Genomic DNA, 25,213 nt, shown 5'->3' on the forward strand with positions numbered 1-25,213 from the left:
TCTTTTTTGACTAACACACATACACTACTATTCAGAAGTTTGGAGTCACTGAGAAATGTCTTTATTTGTGAAAGAAAAGCAGTAACAGGCATACAGTCTAGACATTGTTAATGTGGCAAATGACTGTTCTAGCTGGAAACGACTGATTTTTAATGGAATCTCTACAGAAGGGTCCAGAGGCCCATTTCCAGCAACCATCACTCCTGTGTTCTAATGGTACATTGTGTTAGCTAATCATGTTGAAAGGCTAATTGGTGATTAGAAAACTCTTGTGCAATTATGTTAGCACATGAATAAGTGTGAGCGTGAGTGAGAGTTTTCATGGAAAACATGAAATTGCCTGGGTGATCCCAAACTTCTGAACTGTGGACAGTAGTGTGTGTCGACATGTGATTCTTCTTGCACATATAACAACACTACATACACATGTGTTGGACAAGTTATTTGAAGGCTTACTTGTTACCCATTAGTCAATAAAAAGGTACTTACAGTACATTATTGGACAAGTTGTTTTATATTTAATACTAAGCTCGTCTTTCTGACAAAGTGCCTTTAAACAAGAGGGGCATCCAGAAATGTTTCATACGGGTGGCCAGATGGAACCAATAAAAATCTTCGGTGACACACAAAAACCAAAAGTCATAACTGAATTTCAGAATTTTTTTATACTGCTGTTTTTCTAGAGGCTAGTTACCAACTATGTCAAAATGATAGTTAAGTAATCAGTACATTGGTTTATACACTTGCTACTCTACTATCTGGTATGCATCGACTAATAAAGCTATTGTCAGACTTTTCGCTATTCCACAGCTCTTTAAAACAGCCCAGGAGAAGAGATGCTGGGAGTACTTGAGGAATAAAGTTCACCCATAGGCCAGACTTCCATAGTTTATTCATGCTTTTACCACTGAGAATTCTGTTCATTAATGTCACTGATGCGAATGCCCTGCTGTGAAATGTAAAAATCTCTGACAGAAAAACTTTACATTACAGTAAAATATTTAAATTTTAGGATCAGATTTGTACAGTAAAATAATATCCAGTTGTGATGGAGCTCAGGATTCAGGACTGATTAGCTGCAGCTAATAAACTGTACCAAATAGTATCAAACTGCTTTTCATAATAAAGACTACTTTCTTTTTCAACTCAAAAATATTTGCGCCCACATAGTCTTGTGAAAAAATTAGGACACCCAATGAAACCCTGTGTGTTTTTTAAAAAACATATTTGGCGTATGGATATTTTATATTAATTTTAACTGTAATGAGAGATTCACGTAATACAACTAAACAATTAAAACTGAAGAAAAGACTTTACAAAACTTTCTGTAAAATGTAATTTACAAAAAAAGCAGTTTCTGATGAGGAATAAATTACACATTTATTCACACTTAGAATGGCTAAAATCACACACAGTTTTGTCACATCTAGTGCACATGATTACAACATTGTTACTCGGCATTTTGAAGGAGGCTTGCCCTATTTAAACCTCAGACATTTAGTTTGGAGTGCTCCTAACTGTTGAAGTGAGAGTGAACACCATGGTGAGATCGAAAGAGCTGTCTGGGGCCATCAGAAAGAAAATTGTAGCAGCTTATGAGTCTGGTAAGGGATTTAAAAAGATCTCAAAATCATTTGAAATCCGCCATTCCACTGTCTGGAAAATAATCTACAAGTACAATAAAATACAATACAATACAAGAACTTTATTTGTCTCCAAAGGCAAATTCAATTCAATAAAGTGGAGGACTTTCAAAACAGCTGCCAACATGCGTGGGTCTGGTCATCTGATCAGACTGCAAGAACCCTAAAATGTCGTCACGGGACCTACAGCAGGCTCTTGCTTCTGTTGATGTGAAAGTGCATGCCTCTACAATCAGAAAGAGAATGCAAAAGTTTAACTTTCATAGGTGTGCAAGGAGGAAACCGTTGCTCTCTATGAGAAACATGAAGGTTAGACTGAAGTTTGCCACAGAGAACGTAGACAAAGACCTGGACTTCTGGAATAATGTTCTTTGGACAGAGTCTAAAACTGAATTATTTACTCACCAGAACGAAAAACGTGTTTTGCGTAAACCAAATACAGCATTCCAGGAAAAAAACCTCATACTCAACCTCAACTGTGAAGCACGGTGGTGGAAGTGTCATGGTTTGAGGATGCTTTACTGCAGCAGGACCTGGCCAGCTCACCATTGTAGAATCCACCATGAATTCTGTCATGTATCAGACGAAGATTCAGAAACATGTGAGACCATCTGTAAAAAAACTGAAGTTGAAGCGGAACGGGACACTGCAACATGACAATGACCCAAAACATACCACGTAGTGAGTAAATCCATCAAGGACTGGCTGAAAACTAAGAAACGAAGAGTCCTGGAATGGCAGAGCCAAAGCCCAGACTTTAATCCCATTGAGATGCTATGTGGTTACTTGAAATGGGCTGGACACGCAAGAAACCTCTCAAACATCTTAGAGCTGAAAGAATTTTGCATTGAGAAGTGGGGCAAACTTTCCTCACAATGATAACAGAGACCAGTAAATGGCTACGAGAAGATGTCTGTGTAGTTTCTCATTCGTCCAAGTCATGGTTATCCAAATTTGTTTAAATCAATCCAACTGGACTTTAAGAAAGTTCCTTGAAGACGTTTCACCTCTCATCCAAGAGGCTTCTTCAGTTCTGGTGGTGGTTGTTGTTGCCTCTGTGAGGTGTGGTCAGTGCTATTCATATTCCGACGATCATTGCCAAGGCCCATCTGGCTCCTCAACGATGGTCGTTGGGAGCCAGGGAGTGACAATGGGGGTCGTTGAAATGCGAGTTTCACCGAGCCCTCATATGCTAATGGTGGTCATTAGCATGAGCCACTTCACATGAGTCATTCTGCTGAGTAGTTCTTTTGGTGAGTTTTGAAAGGACCTGATTGTAAATCGGCGAAAGATGATGTCGCAGACAGAGAGGGCTTCTCCACTTTGACATGGATGGCTTCTTTCATGCCTCTCTCAAACCATCTGTCCTCCCTGTCCAAAATCTTAACATTGGTGTCCTGAAATGAGTGTCCCTCTTCTTTGAGGTAAAGGAAGACCGCCGAATCCTGTCCTGAGGAATTGGCTCTTCTGTGTTGAGCCATGCGCTTGTTAAGTGGCTGTTTGGTTTCCCCTATGTAGAGATCTGAGCATCCCTCGCTGCATTTAACTGCATACACCAGGTTGCTCTTCTGACTGTGTGGTGTGAGGTCTTTTGGGTGAACCAGTCTTTGTCTGAGGGTGTTATTTGGCTTTAAAAAGACAGGGATCTGGTGTTTGTTGAAGGTCCTCCTCAGTTTTTCAGACACTCCAGACACATACGGGATCACAATGTTGTTTCGCCTGTTCTCCTTGACTTCAGTCCTTACTGGGTTGTTTTCCTTTCTGGATCTTGTGTGAGCCTTCACAAAGGTCCAATCAGGATATCCACAAGTTTTCAGTGCCCCTTTCAGATGTTTGTGTTCTTTTTCCTGGCCTTGGGTGGTGGTGGGTAACTTGTCGGCCCTGTGTTACAGGGTCCTAATGACCCCTAGCTTGTGCTCCAGTGGATGTAAAGAGTCAAAAAGCAGGTACTGGTCCGTGTGTGTTGGTTTCCTATATACCCCAACACTCAGACTTCTGTCCTCTTCTATGTGGACCTCACAATCCAAAAAGGGCAAACTTGTCCTTTACATCCTCTCTGGTGAACTTGATGTTGCTGTCCACAGAGTTGATGTGTTCGGTGAAAGTTTGCACCTCATGGATTCTGATCTTGACTCGTGTCGTCCACGTATCGGAACCAGTGGCTCGGTGTTGCTCCGTAGAACGAGGTCAGGGCCCTGTGTTCCACTTCTTCCATGTACAGACTGGCCACAATAGGAGACACTGGCAAGCCCATGCCACATCCATGTTTCTGCCTATAGAAGCTCCCTCTGTACTGGAAATAGGTGGTGTTCAGGCAGAGGTCCAAAAGTTGGCAAATCTGGTCTGGGTTGAGGTTTGTTCTGTCGCTGAGGGTGTTGTCTTGTAAAAGCAGCTGTCTCACTGTTTCAAGAAGCATCTCACTGAAGTTATTTCAGCCAAAGGGGGTAACACTAGCTATTCGGTTGTAGGGTGTCCTAACTTTTTCCTCAGAATATGCATTCTTGGTGATATCTTTTTGTAAATGAGTAAAATAAGGTTATTTTTTGTTATTTACCTAAAATTAAATCACTTTCTCAAAGATAAATAAAAACAAGATTAGACATCGATATGTGGACATTTCTTTAAAAATAAGTGAATATTTAATGGGGTGTCCTAATTTTTTCACATGACTACATATGAACATGTGTTTGCATATTGTAATAATGTTGAGTGTGCACATAGTCAATGTGATGTGTGTTGATGAAGAAACATAGAGGCAAATTTTCTCTGACTTTGTATTGTGTGTTAATTGCCTAGAGACCTACATCCAAAATATGTCTTTTCAGTATGAAACTCATTTCATGTAGGATTGCAAAATGGTTTGCAAACTCCCTCAGAATGAAAGCTGTGGTTCACTTGTATTATTAGTGGGTGGAAAGGATGTTAATGGTAACTTGTCATTATTTAAATCCATTGTAACTACTATGAATCAAATGTGAGTACAGCCTCCATTCTCTGTGGAGAGACAAACCTTTTTCCATTTTTCACGGTTCATTTAACAATGTCAAAGACACAAATAACTCAAGCTAAGCTGTTGCATTGTGTGTATAAAGCATTCAGACACTGAAACAGTTAGTTTAACACATTTTAAGAAACAGGTCCCAAAGTTTAGTCCGCATCATTTTTATGGAGATTGGTCCATTGTGTCATGTATGGTGCATTTCATTTTTGGAAAGGAACTTTTTTTTTTTTTTTTTTTTTTAACGGTACATAAACGGGGAGGAAAAATAACACTTGGGAATCAGCAGGAATAAATATAAAAATGTTTTATTTAGTTGATTTGTATTGTCAAGTGTCACACAAGAAGATGAGACAGAACATGCCTGACACACCTTTAGACAGAAACCGTAAGAGATTTATGCAGACATGGTTAGAGTACAGGTTGACGTAAACCAGGGAAACTTATTATCATGAATACTCCGCCAAGGAACACAGTGAAGGTTAGGTGACGACTGTTGTTGATTTGTCACTCTGTCTGTTTTGTTAGGAACATTACTCAAAAATGGACAAACCGATTTGGGTAAAATTTTCAGGGAAGGTCAGAAATGACACAAGGGACCAAGTGATTAGATTTTGCCAGTGATGCGGCTTATAGTCTGGATCCACGGATTTGTTAAACATTTCTGCATCATTGCAAAATAGCGGCACGCTGTCACTGTAACTATGACAAGTGAACACTACGTCAGCTGCCTGCTGACGATCACACGATTGCAATCCTACTACAAATCGACCGCTGCGGCCTTATCAGGACTGTTGGAAATGATACAAGGAACAATTGATTAAATTTTGGGGGTGTTTTCAAGTCTCATCAATTCCCGCTGCCCTCTGCATATTTAGGTCACATGATTTGGTATCTGTATATAATGCACGAATGCATAACAGACACCTGCGCTCAGCGCAAGGTCATTTTGTTTATGGGTACATCTATATTAAATGGCCACATTCTATTTTGCCATGATTTCTGATCACCAATAACTAATAAACAAAGGTTGCATTTCTAAAAAAAAAAATTCTGACAATGCCATATGGAGGAATGAACAGCCTTGGCGGAATACTGCGCTCTCTGAGTGCTTTTCTTGTTATCAATAGTATTGGTGGTGGTGGTCATCAGATGCACACAGCATTGGTTCCAGATGCTCCCTGTCTTTCAAACATTTATCACTTTTGTGGTCCATGTAAATTTCTTTGGTCTTTCCTTGAAATTATGATCAGAATCTAATCTTAACCAGTTTAATGTCCATCTCATCCAATCAAGCTCCTTCTATTTGCATCCTTTTTCTGTACACTCTAAAAAATAATTCAGGGGATCTGTTACCACCACTTAATTAAATGCATAGCTGCAACATGAAAAGTTGAACTTATTGATTTAGATAAGTATTTCAAGTTGGAGATAAAATATCACGAGTTGTGTTGAGTTTATAATGTTGGTAATTATGTCAACTTAATATTTAAAATAATTTCAACTCATATTTCTACGTTAACTGATTTGAAACAAAGTTCAAGTTGAAGCAACTTTATTGAATTGGTTTGATGACTTAATTTTTGTCACCTTGAGTTCAAAATTTCGCCTTCCCACTTAACATGCCTGGACAAGTTCGGATGGTTAAAACTGGGTTTTGGCTGAAGGAATATCGCACAAAGCACATTTCAAGGTGAGTGTCATTTCTTCTACAATTTCACTCCAGTAAAACAGTGTTTTTTTTTCAAATTATCAATTCTGATATGACCAACAGTGGAGTTGTATATGGATTTAAAGCTACACCTGCTTGTACAGCTTATGAGCTATGTTTTACAACTATGCGTAACGAATGCTATTCGCAATTAGCAGTGAAAGTTGTCTATCCCACCCTTTAATTTAGAAGAGAAATGGATAAAAACAGTTAAGTTGCATTTGACAAATCTTCTCAGCGAGAAAGGGATTTCCATTCAGGAAGTACATGATTTAGTTTTTGTTTTGTGCAACTGTTAGCTACACTGTTCAATGTAATAACATTCAGTGACATAATTTTAAAAATCTTTTGTCATTCACAAAGAAGTTCTGTAGGAAAATTGCTGTTGGCAGCTTTTGGACTGTGGATAGTTCTGTGGGATAGATTAAACCAGTAAAGTATTCTTTTTTTTCTCTTTTTCCACTCATGTCATCCAGTATCGCTTCTTTACTTTCTAAAACCTGTAGAATGAGATAGTAGGTATGCTTGTACAGTAAATGATTTTCAATTTTGGTAATAAAAGCTGGTCACTAAAGTTCAAGTTTTCCTGGTCATTAAAGGCTGCATTACAGTTTTTGATAAGATGTCAAAATATGTAAAATGTTGTTAATGTGTTTCTGTTGATATCATCTAGACCTACGTTTATATATACTTGTGGCTAAGATTGATGCGAAGATACAATGTGATTCTCGACAGAGTAGTAAAAAATGGGGTGGGGATGCAAAATTTGTAAATTTGAAACATCTTCAAGAACAGGGTTACTAAAACATTACAGGTTACACCATGGTCATGGTGTGCAATCTCTGCCATGTGTTTACCAAGATTGTTTTTGTTCTTTCAAAAAATTTGGAAGTCTTAGATCACATCTATCAAGAAATCCCTCTAAAGACACTCAGGAAAGTGTCAGATCTTCAGAAAGTGTCTCTTTCACATGTCACTGTTGCACTGCAAATGCAGTCTCAACAGAATGAAAGTTTTTTGAACACCTTGGTCGACATTTGAAAAAAACATGAGACTGTTATCTGCGTTTTTAAGAAGTGCAATTTCAGCACTAATATTTATGGAACATTTGCCTCCCACAGAAGCTGAAAACATACTCCTCATTCACTGCAAGACTTTAAAGAAGACCTTCTAAAGAGGTACGGAAGTTCTTCAAATGTGGATGATTACAGTGATGTGGATGTTCAGGACGATGAACAAGGTATTACTGCTGATGCTCAAGATGAAAATGATGTGAGACATCTACCAAACCTCACTGAAAAACATTTGGCTTTATTGTTTGTAAAACTGGAGAGCACTTTCAATGTGTCTAACAGGTGTATTGATGAGGTTGTTGAAGAGTGACGTTTTGTCTCTCATTCAGCCTCAGGTCCCATCGTCAAAGATGTTTTAGAGTCCTGTCTGAGGAAGCACAATTGTGAGACTGATAAATCTGTAGTGTTAGACATGATTAAACAGCTTTGTGAAGCCAACCCCTTTACCTCTGTCCTTAGTAGTGGCGCTCCACTTTCTTCTGCTTACAAGAGAAGAGCTTATTTTAAGGAGCAGTTTGCTGTGGTGGAACCAGTGGAGTATGTACTTGGTAGGGAAGTAGGTAGTTGCTTCCAATATGTCCCTATTCTGAAGTCACTGCTTCAGGTTTTGAGCCAAAATGACATCCAGGATTTGATCTTGCATGATGGAGAGACTCAAAGTAATGGTAAAACTCAGTACACAGCATTTTCTGATGGCGTGTATTATAAAACAAATGAGTTGTTTTCTGGAGAAGATCCTGCCATTGCTATTATTCTCATATGTTGATGACTTTGAGATATGTAATCCTCTGGGCACATAAAGGAAAAAACACAAAGTGACAGCTGTGTATTGGGTGTTAGTTGATGTCTCTGCACTACTCAGATCTTTGCTAACCTCCATCTTCTTAGCAATTCTGTGCAAATCTGATGATGTGAAAGATTTGGTTACAGTACTGTACTGGATTCATTGCTTAAGGATCTTGGGAGCTTAGAAGAGGAGGGCCTGTATGTTCCAGCATTAGGCAGAAGAATCAAAGGAAGTGTTTTGTGTTGTGGCTGATAATCTTGGGGCACATTCTGTTGGGGGATTGTTGAAAACTTCTCCAGTTCTCATACTTGTAGATTTTGTTTGTGTGAGCAGTCACAGTTTCAGGTGGAAGAAGTGAGATCAGGGGCATTTCAACTCAGAACCAAGGAACAACATGAAATTCATGTTCAGACTATACAGGAGAATACAGCTTAGACTCATGTCTGTGGAGTCAAGAGAAAGTGTGCACTGACAGAGAATCTTATGTATTTTAATGTTTTGTCAGGCTACCCGCCTGATGTGTTGCATGACCTGTTTGAAGGCATAGTCCCCCGAGAATTGGCTCTGTCTTCAGGTTTTTATCAAGAGTAAATATTTCACTCTTGATGAACACAACAAAAGCATTAAAATATTCCCCTACAAATCGTCAAACAAGAGTGATGCACCACAGGCAGTCCCTCTGAATTTTGCAGCTAAAAAAAGTGTTGGAGGGAACGCCCGTGAAAACTGCTCATTGCTGCGATTCCTGCCCCTAATAATTGGATCCAAAATCCCTGAGGGTGAACCAGCATGGGAAGTACTTCTAGTGCTCAAAGACATAGTTGAGCTTGTCGTAAGTCATGTTCACACAGAGGAGAGTATTTGTTACCTAGACGGTAAAATCTCTGAACACAGACACAAGTTTCTCCAGGTTTTCCCACATGAAAAACTAATCCCCAAACATCATTACCTGGAACATTATCCCCATCTGATCAGGGCCTATGGTCCACCAGTGTTACTTTGGACTATGCGGTTTCAAGCCAAACACATTAAGCGTGTTGTCAGGCACACTCACAGCTTTCGAAATATTCTGCTGTCACTTTCCATGAAGCATCAGCTGATGATTGCATATCACCAGCATGATCCCAGTGTTGTGAAGCCTGCCTTACAGGCCACACATCTGTCTACTGTAGATGTTATTGTGCTAAGCCAAGATATCCAGGAAGCAATACAGGCAAAAATCCCTGGCGAAACACGCATTCAGATTGCCAACAATGCCTGTTACTGTGGCACAAAATATGCAATTGGTATGATTTTGGCCAATGGCTCAACGGTCGGTCTGACAGCTTTTGGAGAGCTGATCCAAATAGTTGTTGTGAAGGGTGCACTTTTATTCATTGTTAAATGCTTGACTTCTTGGTAAGTTGAACATCTCAGGAGCTATGTCCTTGAGAAAACACACAGTGTGAAAGTGCTTGAGCCTGCAGAGTTATGTGACATGTTCCCTTTAATACCTTACAAAATTGGTGGAAAAAGCATTGTAACGCTGAAACGCCACATTTCTGTTACATAGACCAAAATACCAAAATATCTTCATCTGTCAAATCTGGAAATCAGAACTGGAACAAAAAGTTTTTAGGCCAGTTTTGTGAAACATCGACAATATTCTGTGACCAACATATTGCTTTTTTGCTTCAAGGTTTAGGCCTGCCTTGCTACAATTTCATTGTTATTTACATGCACGATGCAATTGCAGTGTAAGAAGAGGCCCTGCTTTAATGATAGAGGACATCATGTTTTCATTTTAAAGAATAAACAAGCAGAAATAGAAATACATGTCTTAAAGTGTTGGTCAAATACTGTGTAAAACCTATACAACTCTGTGAGAAACACAATATGGTATTTCTTACTGACTCTTGTAAATTTGCTCCTTTCAAATATTTTGTGTATTGCAGATTAATCAGTGTCACAACCAGCCCATCTCAGAGTGATACTTTCAGACCATGATGTCCAGAAACTGACATTACTGAAATTACTGGAATTCCTGGAACAGTTGGAGAACTTCTTTCAGTTGTTCAAGATACATTTGGAATTTATGGGGAATTTTGTTTGCACTACAAGGATGCTGATTTTGGTAACAACTTTTTCTCCTTGCTTTCAACAAGTGACATCTCAGATAAGGACACAATCAAGGTTGTACATGTCCTACAACCATCAACAGTTACTTTGACCCTATCAGATGCAAACAGCTCCTTCTCGAGCCTTACTGATGGTTGTCTTCAGCCTTCTGATGATGCCAGCTCGTCTGTGTCCTCCCATGACACATTGCCTGTTTCTCCAGGACCATCGACGGAAAGCCCAACCCAACTTTCAAAGAGTTGGCCGTCAGATTTTGCAATCCCTCATTTCTCTTCCAGTACAGAGATTCTGCTGCAGTCAGGCAATGACAAATTAGATTCTTCTGGAACTCTTTTCAGTACCAAAGGTCTCATGTCACTACTTCCAGACATTCTTAGAACTTTAGCTGAGGCCGTTTTTGAGTACACTGCTTATCCATCAAGTGCACAACTAGTTCAAGTAGCAGAAGCCCTGATCAAAAAACATCCCTGCCTCAAAGAACCTGGATCTTTCAATGGATGTTATGGCTGGATCCAGCTACTCAAATATGAACAACTTCAGATCCAAACTTCAAGGTGGTGGTTATCCAGAGATTGTCGTGAACTCACTCAAGAGGAAACCACCACATGAGCAGACTCCTGCTAAAAACATTAAAAAGCCCAAAAAGGCAGAAGTAAATTACCTACCACCTCATCCTCAAGGTGAAACAAGTGCAAGTTTGGAGAAAGAGAGAGTGGACCTCTTACATGAAGTGGTGAAAAATGATAATTGCTGCGTGGTTGCTGAGAAAATGGCAAAAACATTCTCTCTTCGTAGGCAAGAAATCATTTATGAGGCTCCTGCTATAAAGGATTTCATGGAGCGCTGGCTTGCTTTGCTTGATGCAATACATGTAAGTTTTTTCACCTATATTTTAAATTTAACATAATGAAATTAACTGTTAAAATTTTTGACTTATTTTATTATTTTACATGATCCTTTCCTCTACATCATCATATGCATGTTCTCCTTGTTTTGAAATTATTTTTTAAAACATCAATGCAAAAAGTAGAACACATTCATACATTAGAACATTCTTGAACACAATACCAAGCAGAATTATGAAAATAGCCTGCCTGCAGCTTTAACATTACAAGGCAATTGAAAAAAAAAACCCTATGCAACATGGATGATATATCCACAACAAGTTTTAAGTCTTTCAAATGAAATTAATACCTTCTTAGAAGATATTAACAAAATACTGGTCAGTAATGAAGGGTCATTCAGCTGCTAGGCTTTTTTTTCGCGCTGCACCTCAGAATTCATATTTCAATATTTAATGTAGGAGGTGCTTTTCTTTACCTATTGACATATAGTATGGTAATATTCATTGGTAAATGTCACACCAGTATTCTTAATTGTCTGCAGGAATTTTATTTTTTTCTGTTTGTGTACAGATAAATGACAAATTCAAAAGAATAACTACCATAAGCCTGGAATCTACTTTTATGCACAAACTTGATCAGTGCACCCCAAAACTGATGGACACAGTAACATCAAGGGGAGGAGCTACAGGTACAAGAATCAGGAAGATCAAAGACATGCTTCTTGAGGTATGAAAATTATTAGAACTTAGTTTGAATTACAAGTTGTTAGCAGTCACTCATTATAGAGAATATAAAAAGTGACTGATTCTAATGTCATTGTTTCTTCATTCTTGTTTTCTCTTTTTCTTAAAAAGCACAATATGATTGATGTACGCAGAGAAGTAGCCATCCCCTGTCTTGTTGTGTACCTCGGAGAAAAGGAAGAGGACCTTTTCAGGGAGTTTAGTGTAAGTAACTCAACATTTTGAAAGGAAATTATTTTCACACTGGACACAGTATAAACACAGGGAGCAGATAACCTGCTCCTGCACTGCTAGCTGTTGATTCATTTTTTTTTGCCTGTTGCACATCTGACCACACCCCAATCACAAATATTATAGCAATGGTCCCTTCAGTAAATAATGGCTTCACTTATTAACTCAGTTCAGTGAAAGCTGTAGTCTAAGAACTCAGCAGCAATCATCCAATTCATTAACTTCAAACACGCTAACTTATTGCTTCATTTTCTTTCCAAGGCCACAGAAGAGTTTGAGGCAGGCCAAGTCAACCCCAGGACCTGACCACAAGACTGCAACCATCGTGGTTGAGGGAACCAAAATCCTTGAGGGAAAGGATATTCCAAGGTGCTGTGCTTTGCTGATGGGCATCATTTATGCTCTGAATCTGAGCTATCGCAAGGAACTCAAATATACTTTTGAAGTCTTTCAGAAGCTGTTTCTTGAACTCGATGGACTGAGCCAGCACAAAAGTAGTGAGTCTCTAGAACAGCATCGTTTGAGGGGGCCATTTGTTTCAGAGCAGTGTTTATTTAGATATTGTCTTTTTTGTTTGTTTTAAAGTCCACTGAAGAGGCTATGAAACTGCTGAAACAAAACACAAGACAAAATTCAAGATAATTTCTTTCTTCTTTTGTTGGTTTGGGTATGTTTGTGTAACCAATCTTAGCTTGAGATTTGAAAAAACAAAAATGATATTGAAAGGGATAGATGGTTTAGTCCACACAGGTGACGTAACAGGTAATGTACAGAATCTACAATTTTTGTGTTTTAGAAACAAATGATGTGGACTTGACTAATTAGTTACATATGCAACTTACATAGAGCAACTTTATAAAAATTTCATTGCATGTTACTTGGCATATGCTGTTATCTTCGCTGAGACTCAGGTTTTAACAGGTTACAGTTGTTAAATATGTATTTTGGATGTATTTCATAATCTGTTGTTCCACTTTTAGGACTGGCTTAGACTCTTATACCATGTTAGTCTGCATATATTCCTTTAAAGAGGCATACTGATGCATAGAATTTTTGACATACTGTGTCAGAAACTGATTACCATGAAAACATCCTCATCATTATTTTTGTAGAATTGTTAGTAAAGATCTTTACTATATTATGTTAAAAAAAATGTGCAGAACCCTTAGAAGTTTAGTGACAGTTGAGAGTTATCCAACTTGCTTGGAATTTTATTACTGTAGTTTAAGAAAATGTTAAAAATGTTTCACAGAATGATTTAAAATTTGGAGTTCTAAAGTTTGTACATGTTTGGCACTGTGGTTTTAACTACGGAAAGGCCTATAACTTTGCTGTGATGGCATAACTAGTTTGTTGTGATGGCATAATTCGGTATGGTTACAACTTAATTTTACAAGGCAGTATGGCCACATCGTTTATTTAGAACTTGTGGGGCAATTTAAGTTTGTGAACTTTTCCTCTAAATATAGAAAAAAATAAAAAGTTAACAAACAGTTTTGATGCTGAGTGAATTCATTTTATAAAGCTGGAATAAAAGCATAAAAAATATAATTGGCACAACTTAATTTTTTAACAGTTGTCAGCTTACAGTTTTTCTCAATTAAGACACTGTTTCTGAAAAATAGCACACATTTCCCAACACACCGCACACTATTTTCTTTATTTGAACACAATTCACAAAGCACTGCACACTTGTGTCAGAAGCGCACTTTATTGTCAAAATTTGAACTTTGTTTTCAAAATTAAGACACACGAAGCAAAAGTAGGACACTGCACTGCTAAATACAAAACACTCTTCTCTCACCGTGTTTTCACAAGAAGTATAAAAAAAATGATACAGTCCCCAAAAATGACAACTTAAACACAAATGCGTCCTATAAATGACTCAGAGGGGCCATTGCAGTGCCTGACTCTACATTTCAAAATAAAAATAATGTTAGACAAAAAATACAGCACTGTATTGTATACAGTGCAGTATGCAAATATTTACACCACGTCTGCATCAATTCTTTCAGCCTGGTCAGCATCACAAGATATGTTTTCTCTGGAAAGAAAGACCTAGTGTGTCTGATCCAACCCTGACATGCAGCAACTGAAACATCATCACATGCCAAGACCACTGATTGCAAGAGATTTTCCCAAAGTATGGCTGCTGCTCATATACCTTCCACCTCATGTAGAGAAGAATTCTTCTATAGGATTCAGAAAGGGAGAATATGGTGGCAGAAAAACCACAATAACTTGAGGGTTCATATTGAAACATTCCCGAATCAATAGTCCTCTATGAAAACTAACATTGTCCCAGACAACAACAAAAACCGTGTCTTCTTGCCAAAACGCCCTGCTGCACCGTGTCAGTAGACCCTCTAAGTCCATCTAGGAAAGTCAACAAATGCTGGGTGTTCTATGGGCCCAGAAGTGTGTTACAGTGAATTACTCCAAGATTGCTTATTGCAGCACAGAGGGTTACGTTGCTCCACACTGACCTAGATGTTGACTATAGCCCATTTTCCAGTGATGTTTCTCCGTCTTCTCCTCTTGGCCAGGTTGAAACCAGCCTCATCAACATAGATGTATTCATGTGTATCATCAGAATCCAACTGAAAAACTCTCTGGGACAAATGCACACAAAATACAGAAAAAGTCAGTCATGTACACTTTCTGTAATTTTACCAGCACTTGTGAACCAGAATTATGCATTAGATTTTTTTTACAGTATTCTCATAACATTTCTGACTGCTTGTATTGTTACAGTATAGACATGTCACTGAAGTTACAAACAACATTTACATACCATGTAAAGTAGTCCAAGACCAGGTCCAGGTTCTGGTTCTGGTTCTGGCCATGGTCTGGGTCGTCCACGTCCTCTTCTTCCAACATGACCTCTTGCTCCTCTGACATCCATTCCGAACAGCTAATTCTGCTTCCTAGCAGGTTTTATAGTTTGCAGTTCATTGGCAAAAGTGTTTTCAGTTTTGACCTGTTGTGTATTAATTGTGACAGCAGTGTTGGAACAGTGTCCCAATTCTGCTTCCTAGTGTTCACTTTTTGAAAAATGTGTGCTATGAGTGAAAAGTGTGTTCAAATGAGCAAAAAAACGTGTTCAGTCTTTTGCAAAAAGAGTGCAAGAGTTTTGGAAACTGTGTGCAAACCATGAATAGTGTTCAAGGTTTTGACAGCAGAGTCCTGTTTTGAGAAATGTGTGCAGTCAGTTGGTGGCTGTGTGCAGTGAATGGAATTTAGTGTCTTATCAACTGAGAAAAACTGTAAAAACCTATGTTCAGAATTGTGATAATTAAGTATATATTATTTAAAATTTTTTTACATACTGTAGAAAAAGCAGTTGTAACAGCTGAATTTTATGAGTAATCAAAATAAAAATGTGTTTGTGCCACCAGTTATTAATTAGATGGCAGTTAAATATCCTTTCTACTGTAGAGGAAAAGCTATTTCACCAAACTCATTATAAATTATTGGTTGAACTTAATTTCATTAGAAGTTACCACAATTCAAAAAGATTGACGCAAACTGTTGCGTTAATTTTCTTAGTTGAGCCAAAACATTTGTTTTTAGAGTACTAAGAATGGAATAATCATCATCTTGCTCAGATGCTATCAGTTACCAGATGCTTGGTCTATCGAGGTCATCCCTAACATTTACTGTCACCGTGTTGCTTTTCTGTCAAATGTTGCTCCTACGGCCATTGTGTTTCTAGATTTATATTAGCACACCAGTATATGTATGTTGTCATAATGAACTCAGCCTGGATTTCATTGTATATTCAATTACAGTTACCGCTGTAGTTAATCGTTTAAAAGTGTTGTGTACAGCTTTCTAATGGATGTATCTTTGTCATCATGCAAAGTATCATTCTACCCACTGTTGTTCCAGTCACTCTTAAAATGGCCTTGCATTTTTGAGTTGAAAACCTTGGCAAGTATTTCTGTGAGTGAGGGGCTGTGTACTGGCAGGGAATGATTTAGGACATCTAGTTTGGTTTAGAAGTGTGATTAAACATATTAATCTGCCACAGTATAATTATGCGGTTGTCTTGAGAGTAAAACTAATGAGACAGGGAGATTTATTCATGAGAAACCCCTTGGTTAATTAAGAGAAGCCAGTCAAAAATTTAGCTAAAGGTTGAAAACAAGTTTCAGATGACTAATGCAAAAACAACAGTATTCAAGAAAAATTACACAATATAATGATAAAATCAAAGAATCAAGCATCAGTGACAGAAAAGCTGCATTGACTCAAATAACTATTTAGGTGTTGGATATAAATGATTTTTGCCCAGGCAGAATGCTCTGTTCACTTTCTTACATTCTTTTCATTCAGTTTAAAGTACATTGTGTTTTGTGGTCTCAGTGGACCAGGGCTCATACCTAGCTGTTGGAACATTGTGAGATTGAATCTATTCGTCACTCTCCCGTCTCTTTTGGTTCCCTGCACCATGTACTGCAAAGATACCTTAAAATTTTTCTGAAAATCATAAGAAGAGAGCTAGAAAAGGAAGAGGAAAGTGTGGCGTAACAGAGAAGGAACGTGTGGAAAACAAAGCAAAGAGGTGTAATAATTTTAAAACTGTCAGGTTAATGACAATGTGTTGTTTAAAAGATTTAAAGCCTTTTTAAATGATAAAACAAAATGTGTAACTATAAATAATTAAATTTAAATAAATATTTGATATGAGTATAAATTGCAAAATATATTTCAAAATCTTACTAGTAGTAGCCCTGTGATAGACTGGTGACCTCTCTAGCGTGTCCACTGTCTTCACCTTAAGTCAGCTGGGATAGACTCCCTGTGACCCTAATGAAGATTAAGTAGTGTATAGATAATGAATGGAAAATCTAACTAGTGCCAACCAAATACTAATAAAATCAAATGTGGCGATAAACAGGTAATTAACAAAAAATGACAAAGTCTCCAAACCTTTGCTGAATAGCAGATCACATGATAAAGATGTTAAAATAGAAATCCGGGGGGCGGAAGTGAGCGCAATGGAGTGAAGACACGCTTCGCAGCGCTCCTGCACATTTTTGCTATAATTTCACTAAAATATAGACACTAAGCTACAAACTTTTGTTTCTAGAGACTTTTAACGCTGTTGAAAGCTGCCAAGAAGACTCTATCTCTCTAAACTCTATCTCCCTATTTTGGAATTTATGGCGGCTAATTTACGGAAATACCGATACGAAGCTCAAGCTAACCATAGGCCTAGCGCAGCCTCGGCAAAAAGTTCAGACAAAGCCGAACACAAGTCACCGATGCCGGATACCGCAGCTAGCATGGACCCGTCGGCCATTAAAGCGGATGTCCTCATCTCCTTACGAAACGATATCGCAAGTATTATCAAAGAAGAAGTTAAGGCTGCATTGGCAGAGGATTTTGCAACTTTGAGAAGGGAAATACAAGACACGAAGACGGAGATTAGCCGCAACACCGCAGCAATGCGTGCTGAAGTTGACAACGTGAAAGCTAACATGGCCGTTATGGAAGAGGGGTTATCGGCATGGTCTGACAAGGTTGTGACAATGCAACAAACAGTTACCGCGCTGGAAACTCAAGTCTCCATGCTGAAGGAAAAGAACGAGGACTTGGAGGGGAGAATGAGAAGAAGTAACATCAGAATTGTAGGTGTCCCCGAACTTCAGGGATCCAGCACACCAGAGACCATCTCCTCCCTCCTCAAAGAAGTGTTTCAGTTGGACAAAGACATTCGAGTCGACCGCTCTCACCGCAGCCTAACCCAGAGAAAACCTGGGGACAAACCACGGGCTATCATCGCCAGATTGAACAGCGAAGGAGACGCCCAGGATATTATTAGGAGAGCTCGTAACAGTGGCGGCCGTCTCCGCTTCAGAGGAAACCCCATCTCAATTTTCCCAGATTATACATCCAGCGTCGTCAAAGCCAGGGCTGCTTTTACTGATGTCAGGAGGGTCCTTCGCAACAGACCGGGAGTCCGCTACGGGATTTTCTTCCCTGCCAGGCTCCGTATCATCTACATACAGCAGGAGTTTGTGGACGCGACCAAAGCGATGGACTACGTAAACGCAAAGATTCCTCCTTCACCCGAAGACGAGTCTGAGGACTGAAGAGGTAACAACAAGCAACACAGCGAGTAAGAAAGTTTAGTGTCAATACAATGTATATGTGCAGGGGACTGAGCTATAAGCCGTTATTATAGGCCGGCCTATATTTAGCGCATGCAGGAGTTTTCAGACTGGTTTTCTCCCAGCACAAGAGTGTGTGTTATTGACAACTCTGTTGAGTAGTTGTTTTTTTTTTTGTTCACACCCCAGTGTTCTGTGGGGATCAAAAGCATGAAAGTTTCTTGTTTGGCAATGTTTATTACAAGACAAACCTATATTTTTATTCATTATTCCTTTTTTTTTTTTCCATGTGTTTTATTTACAAACATATTTGGCTTACAGTCTCATTCCCTGCCTACTGCCATGAGTTCAAACCTCTTTAATGCATCTCAGCGTTATTAAATATGGGATCACTCAAAGTCATAACTTATAATGTCAAAGGACTCCATAGCCCTGTAAAATGGAAGAAAATTCTGTCCCAGTTAAAGAATGAAAACTGTCACATAGCATATCTTCAAGAGACACACCTGTCAGATGTGGAGCATGACAAATTGAAAAGATCATGGGCAGATCAGGTATTCTATTCTTCACACCCATCAGGTAGGAAAAGAGGCGTTGCTATTTTAATCCATAGACAAGTGAATTTTACTCCAGCCTCTACATTCATAGACCCGAACGGAAGATACATTATGGTCAATGGCTCAGTGGACGGGTTGCAGGTGTCTCTCTTGAACATATATGCCCCTAATACTAGCGAACCGAAATTCATGCACAATATTCTTCACAATGTTCTTCAGCATAGTACAGGTATTTTATTACTTGGAGGGGATTTCAACTGTGTTATATCTCCCCACATGGACAGACAACCAAGCTCGAAAAGTCCACCATCTCCAATGAGCAAGGCTCTTAAACATTTAATTAGTGAATTAGGGTTAGTGGATATTTGGAGAAGCAGGTTCCCCAGAACTAGAGACTTTACATTTTACTCACACAGGCACGATTCCTACTCAAGAATAGACATTTTCTTCACGCCTAAAATTGACGAACATAGAATAGAGGACATTGAAATTTTACCAATAACCTTATCTGACCATGCCCCATTAAAATTATCATGGGATTTAGGACAAACACCAAAGAAAAAACACTGGAGGCTCAACACTTCTCTTCTAAACGATACAGAATTTTGTGATTTTATAAACTCAGAATTAGATACGTATTTAGAACTAAACAATACTCCTGAGATGTCGCCGCTGATTCTCTGGGACTGTGCCAAGGCTTTTATCAGAGGCCGCATTATTGCATTTGCTAGTGCCAAAAGAAAAAAAAAGGAAGCTAGATTATGCGAGTTACAAAATAACATAAAACGTCTAGAACAACAACATAAAAAGTCACCAACCACCAAGCTACTAAATGAGATCAAATCTTTGCGCAGAGAACTCGACAATCTAATCACTGAAAAAATTGAAGGCTCCCTAAGATTTACTAAGCAAAAATACTATGAAAACGGTAACAGAGCAAGTAAGCTGCTTGCAATAAGATTAAAGAAACAGCAATCTTCAAATGTGGTCCAAAAACTTAAGTTTGAGAAGCAAACAATAATTAAACCAGATAAAATTGCTGACTGCTTTGCTAGTTACTATAAATCCCTCTATGAAAACACAGACACATGCAAAGATGATAATCTACTAAATAATTTTTTGAAAGATATCAAACTAAAAACTCTTCCCAAAGCAATGGCTAAACAATTAGATGAACCAATAAAAGTTCAGGAAATAATACAGGTAATTTCACAACTCAAAAATAACAAAAGTCCTGGACCGGACGGTTTTATTAATGAATTTTATAAATTATTTAAAGCAAAGGTGACGCCCCTACTGCTAAATGCCTACCATCATGCACTGCAATCAGGCACAATGGCACCCTCCTGGAATGATGCCTCAATCGTTGTGATTCACAAAGAGGGCAAAGACCCATCAAATTGTCAATCATACAGACCGATATCTTTACTTAACACTGACCTCCGCATTCTCACAACAATTCTATCTAAACGCTTGAGCAAAATTATTGAAGAAATAATTAATCCAGACCAAACTGGGTTTATGACTGGAAGATATTATGGGGACAACATTCGGAGATTATTAAATATTATGTCTTACTCCAAACTGGAGAAATTGGAAGCTATGATACTCTCTCTTGATGCCCAAAAGGCATTCGACAGAGTGTCTTGGCAATATTTACATCACACACTTGTTCGATTTCAATTCGGCCCAGAATTTATTAAATGGATCCAAATTTTATATTCTAACCCATTAGCCACAGTGAAGGTAAACGGCACAATGTCTGCGAGATTTTCGTTAGGGCGAGGCTGCAGACAGGGGTGTTCTCTATCGCCTTTGCTCTTCAATTTAAGTATAGAACCTTTGGCACAGTTAATTAGAGACAGTTCTGACATTAAAGGACTTACAATAAACGGGGAACAACATAAAATATCAATATACGCGGATGATGTTCTGTTATATCTTTCAGATCTCAAAATAACAATTCCTCATTTGAAGAACCTAATAAGTCAATATGGATACTTTTCTGGATACAAGGTTAATATAGATAAAACATTAGCTATGGATATTGGAGGCACTATATCACAAACCATAAAAGACGCGAGTGGGTTCAGGTGGCCAAAAGATGGCGTAAAATATCTCGGTATTCAAATACCTCCTTCACATGTGGATCTATATAATGCCAATTATAAGCCCATTATCAGGAAAATAAAACAAGATCTGGAAAGGTGGACGGTCCTGCCTCTGTCACTATTGGGTCGCATAGAGAGTCTGCGAATGAATGTGCTACCTAGACTATTATATCTTTTTCAGATGCTACCTGTCAACATACCAAATTCTACATTTATTGAATTAGACAAGCTTTTTTCAAGCTTCATATGGCAAGGAAAAAGATCAAGAATAAGATTACAAATATTGAAATTACCAAAAAACAAGGGTGGACTTAACGTCCCGAATCTTAAGCACTATTTTTGGGCGGCTCAGATGAGACCCATGTTGGCATGGATGCAGGATTTGTCTGACACACAGTGGCTCAACATTGAAAAAGGCATCTGTGAAAGATCTATAGGAGCTCTCCCTTTTTCTGATGTCCCATTGAATAATTTACGAATGAGTGAATGGACCAAGACAACCCTTAAGATTTGGCGCAAGATAAAACAATCATTGGGTTTACCAAAGGAAATCTCTGCGCTATCAAGTATTTCGTTCCTTCAAGGATTTTCACCCTCCCTCACAGATCCAGGATTTAAACAATGGTCAGTTTATGGAATTAACAAGTTACATCATTTGGTTGAAAATTGTAATTTGAAATCTTTTGAACAACTTAAAGCAGAGTCTCATCTTCCCACCTTCGATTTTTTCAGATATCTCCAGTTGAGAAGCTTCTTAACAAAACATAAAGAATGGAAAAATGTTTTGAAACCGTCAACACTTGAAGAGTTATTGATTAAAATGCAACAAGGAAAGATTACTTCTAAAACTGTTAGCCAATTTTATAAAGTGATGTCAAATCTTAACACCAATAATACATTTCATATAAAGGGAAGGTGGGAGAATGAAACTAACACTGTTTTGTCCAATGAGATATGGGAAGAAATATGTTCTGATGCACACGTGACTTCCAGCTCTGGTTTGTGGAGAGAGTACAAGTGGAAAGTTATTTCCAGATTCTTCAGAACTCCTGAAATCACTGCCAAATACCGCCCTGGAAACCCGGACACTTGCTGGCAAAACTGTGGGACTTATATCGGCACTCATACTCATATATTCTGGACGTGTCCAAATATCAAACTTTTCTGGGATGAAGTTTTTAATACTATAAGTGATGTTTTCCAGCATTATTTCACTAAGGAACCCCAGTTAGCAATTTTAGGCATAATCCCAGCTGGTTTTGAAGGAAGGGATAAAAAGTATCTGTTACGAATTCTGCTGGCTGCTGCCCTTAAGTGTATTACAATCAATTGGCTAAAAATGGATCCACCCACTTATAGATTATGGATTGAAAAAGTCAGAGAAATTTATGTCATGGAAAATATCACTTATTCACTAAGACTTCAAAGGGATCTGTTTGTTCAAAGATGGAGACCTATGTATAAATTTATTCTAGAATGAGACTGTATAGTTTTTGCCCATCTTTCTTCTAAATGTAATGTTATTTTGTTTTTATTATTATTATTATTATTATTATTATTTATTTATTTATTTATTTATTTATTTATTTATTTTTTACAAAATATTTTCTTTTGATTTTATTTGATGATTATTTTACGTTATTATTGTTATTTTTGTTTGTTTGTAAACATAAATCCCAATAATTATTTTGGAAACGACAAACTGTCATAACAATAATGTGGCTCACGTGAATTGTAAAAGGTATGCCTGTGCTATACAAAAACCCAATAAAAACTAAGTTCTAAAAAAAAAATAGAAATCCAAAAGGATTAGAATTCCTCTCCAGTCAATATTAAATCCTAAAATCTTAGGTGTGTAAATCAGTCACATATTTAGAAAGTTTTTTTTTCCCCATGAACGTAATCCCTTCCTGCATTCTGAGGTTTTTTCCATCTGTGTTCTTGAGATTGTCATCTGTACACTGTAGTTTTAAGGTGGAAGTACTCATGGTGTCATGATGTTGACTGCTTATTTAGCTCACAATATGCTTTCTCACATATAGAAAACAGTATAAAGACATGTCAACAAAGTAACAAGCATCTTTTCCACTGGAACAGGTCTATAAGACTGTAACTGCCGCTGCGTCTCTGAAATTCTATTTGTCTGTTCATGTATTTAAATGATGTTGCATGTTAATGTTCTTCCTGTGGCTCTACTGACAAATACCAGACATAGAGCTAAACCTGAAATCTTTGTGAGCTTCATGCAGAGCAATATTTTCTCTTGCCTTTGTGGACTACTGTGTTAAAGCCTCAAGCTTGGAATTTTGCTGTTGCCATGTTAGTCTTTTGAAAGTGGACAAAATGAGCAAGGCGTGGATCTGACTGGAAAAATCAAGGACACTGCACAAAGTGATATAATAACAAGTTGTCAATCACAAGGTAGCCCGACCCTAAAACATACCCTGCTTTTTTTGGCTATTCTACTCTAAATTCAACCAGAATTTACCAAATGAACATCATGCTGTACTGAAGGAGACATGAAACTAGTGACTGAGACCATAAACTCACTAGGAAAATGTTTACTGAGGTAGCAAATCAAGAGAGAAGTAGGATTGTTTTCTTATAGACTTCTGTACAATCTCACTTCTTTTTGGAGTCAGCGGAGTCACAACCTACTGGCTGTTAGAAAGAATGGAGGTTTAAGACACTTCTAGGCTGGCTTCAAATGTTCAGACCAGGATGCTACATCCAATTTTTTGTACACAGTCAGTGGTTTCAGTTTGTAGTATTAGCAAAGCATGTAATGGTCACAGTAGCTAGTGCTGGGTAAGGGGCCTGCTTCTCTGGTCCTGCTATGGCTGTTCTTCCTCTGTTCCACTGTTAGAGAGGTGCCGCCTTGTGGGATATTGAACTCAAACACAGAGCGCTGTGCTGCATTCACACTACCCTGAAAACAGTGATGACGATGATAGAAAATTGTTTGCGGTGTTATCAGAGTGTTTTGCCTCGGTGTATTCTTAAAAACAGCAATATGGCACATCTCCACCAATAAGTGACTAACCAGAGTGGCAAAATTTAAAGAACAGAAACTTGAAATTATAGCAAATGATTGTGTACTCAAAGAGCAGAATCCTTCATAAACAAACAAGCAAAAAAAAAAAACTCTGAATGTTAACATCTCCTTTTTCAACAGTGTAATTTTCCTTTTACAATCTTTCTATTATTATGGTAACAGTAAGCTGAGACACGGATGGGTGGATGGATGGTGGAAGTAATAGAATTACTCTGCTGCTGTCAATGCAGTGCATTAGACAGGACCAACACAAAACAATTGCAATAAAATAAATAGAGTTATATTTGAATGTTAATGTAACATGAATATTGTGGTATTTCATTTCATACTTCTATTTCTAGTTCGAGGGGGAAAATAAAATTAAAGTAAAAAGCAAAACTGTGGAGAGCTTTATTGATTTTTTTTTTTGACCAATTACCACTTACATACATTCTAATTATACCTGTAGACAGAAAGTAGAGCAACAGCCATCTTTACATGCTAATGACTTCAGACTCATCAGTCACACCTTTTAGCACTGTGGTGCAGCTGCTGAATAGTTACTCAGCCTTAAATAGTCTCACCAATACACAGATACACACAACCACATTTCCCCCCCCCCCCCATATCCTTGTTCAAAAGTTCAAATTGATGTAAAAAGAATGAATGAAGAAATTATCATAAGCTTTGACAGCTGGATAAGAATATGAAGTATGTACTTTGGTTTGACATTTGCTCTGAATATTTACTCCCCCGAGGAATGCAGCAGAGTTATGTGATGATCAGCAGTGGTCTGTCTGTCTGTCTGTCTGTCTGTCTGTCTGTCTTTCTGTCTGTCTGTTTATCTGTTAGAAACATTACTCAAAAATGATAAATGGATTTGGATGAAATTTTCAGGGAAGGTCAGAAGGACCAAGTGATTAGATTTTGGCAGTGATGCGGCTTATAGTCTGGATCCACAGATAGCTCCATGGCATCACTGTAACTATGACAACAAGTGAACACTACATCAGCTGCCTGCTGATGATCACATGATTGCGATCCTACTAAAAATCGACCGCTGCAGACTTATCGGGACTCATCCATCAGAAATGATACAAGGAACAATTGATTAAATTTTGGGAGTGTTTCCGAGTCCCATCAATTCCTGCTGCCCGCTACGTATTTAAGTGACGCGATTCGGTGTCCGTACATAACGTACACATGCATAACACACACCTGTGCTCAGCGCAAGGTCATTTTG

The 25,213-nt window shown here is 38.2% G+C and overlaps 1 protein-coding gene and 1 long non-coding RNA gene across 8 annotated transcripts in view; both read left to right on the top strand.

The window, feature by feature from the left end:
* Positions 1 to 25,213, top strand: part of lama2 (laminin, alpha 2) — a 308,893-nt gene that overhangs the window by 49,633 nt on the left and 234,047 nt on the right. The window lies entirely within an intron of this gene.
* Positions 7,995 to 13,890, top strand: LOC118471799 (uncharacterized). The gene is made up of 3 exons (XR_008603591.1): positions 7,995 to 11,901; positions 12,030 to 12,122; positions 12,411 to 13,890. It is a non-coding gene; the product is annotated as an uncharacterized LOC118471799 (long non-coding RNA).

Source organism: Amphiprion ocellaris, chromosome 12, assembly GCF_022539595.1.
Source record: "Amphiprion ocellaris isolate individual 3 ecotype Okinawa chromosome 12, ASM2253959v1, whole genome shotgun sequence".
NCBI lineage: Eukaryota > Metazoa > Chordata > Actinopteri > Pomacentridae > Amphiprion > Amphiprion ocellaris.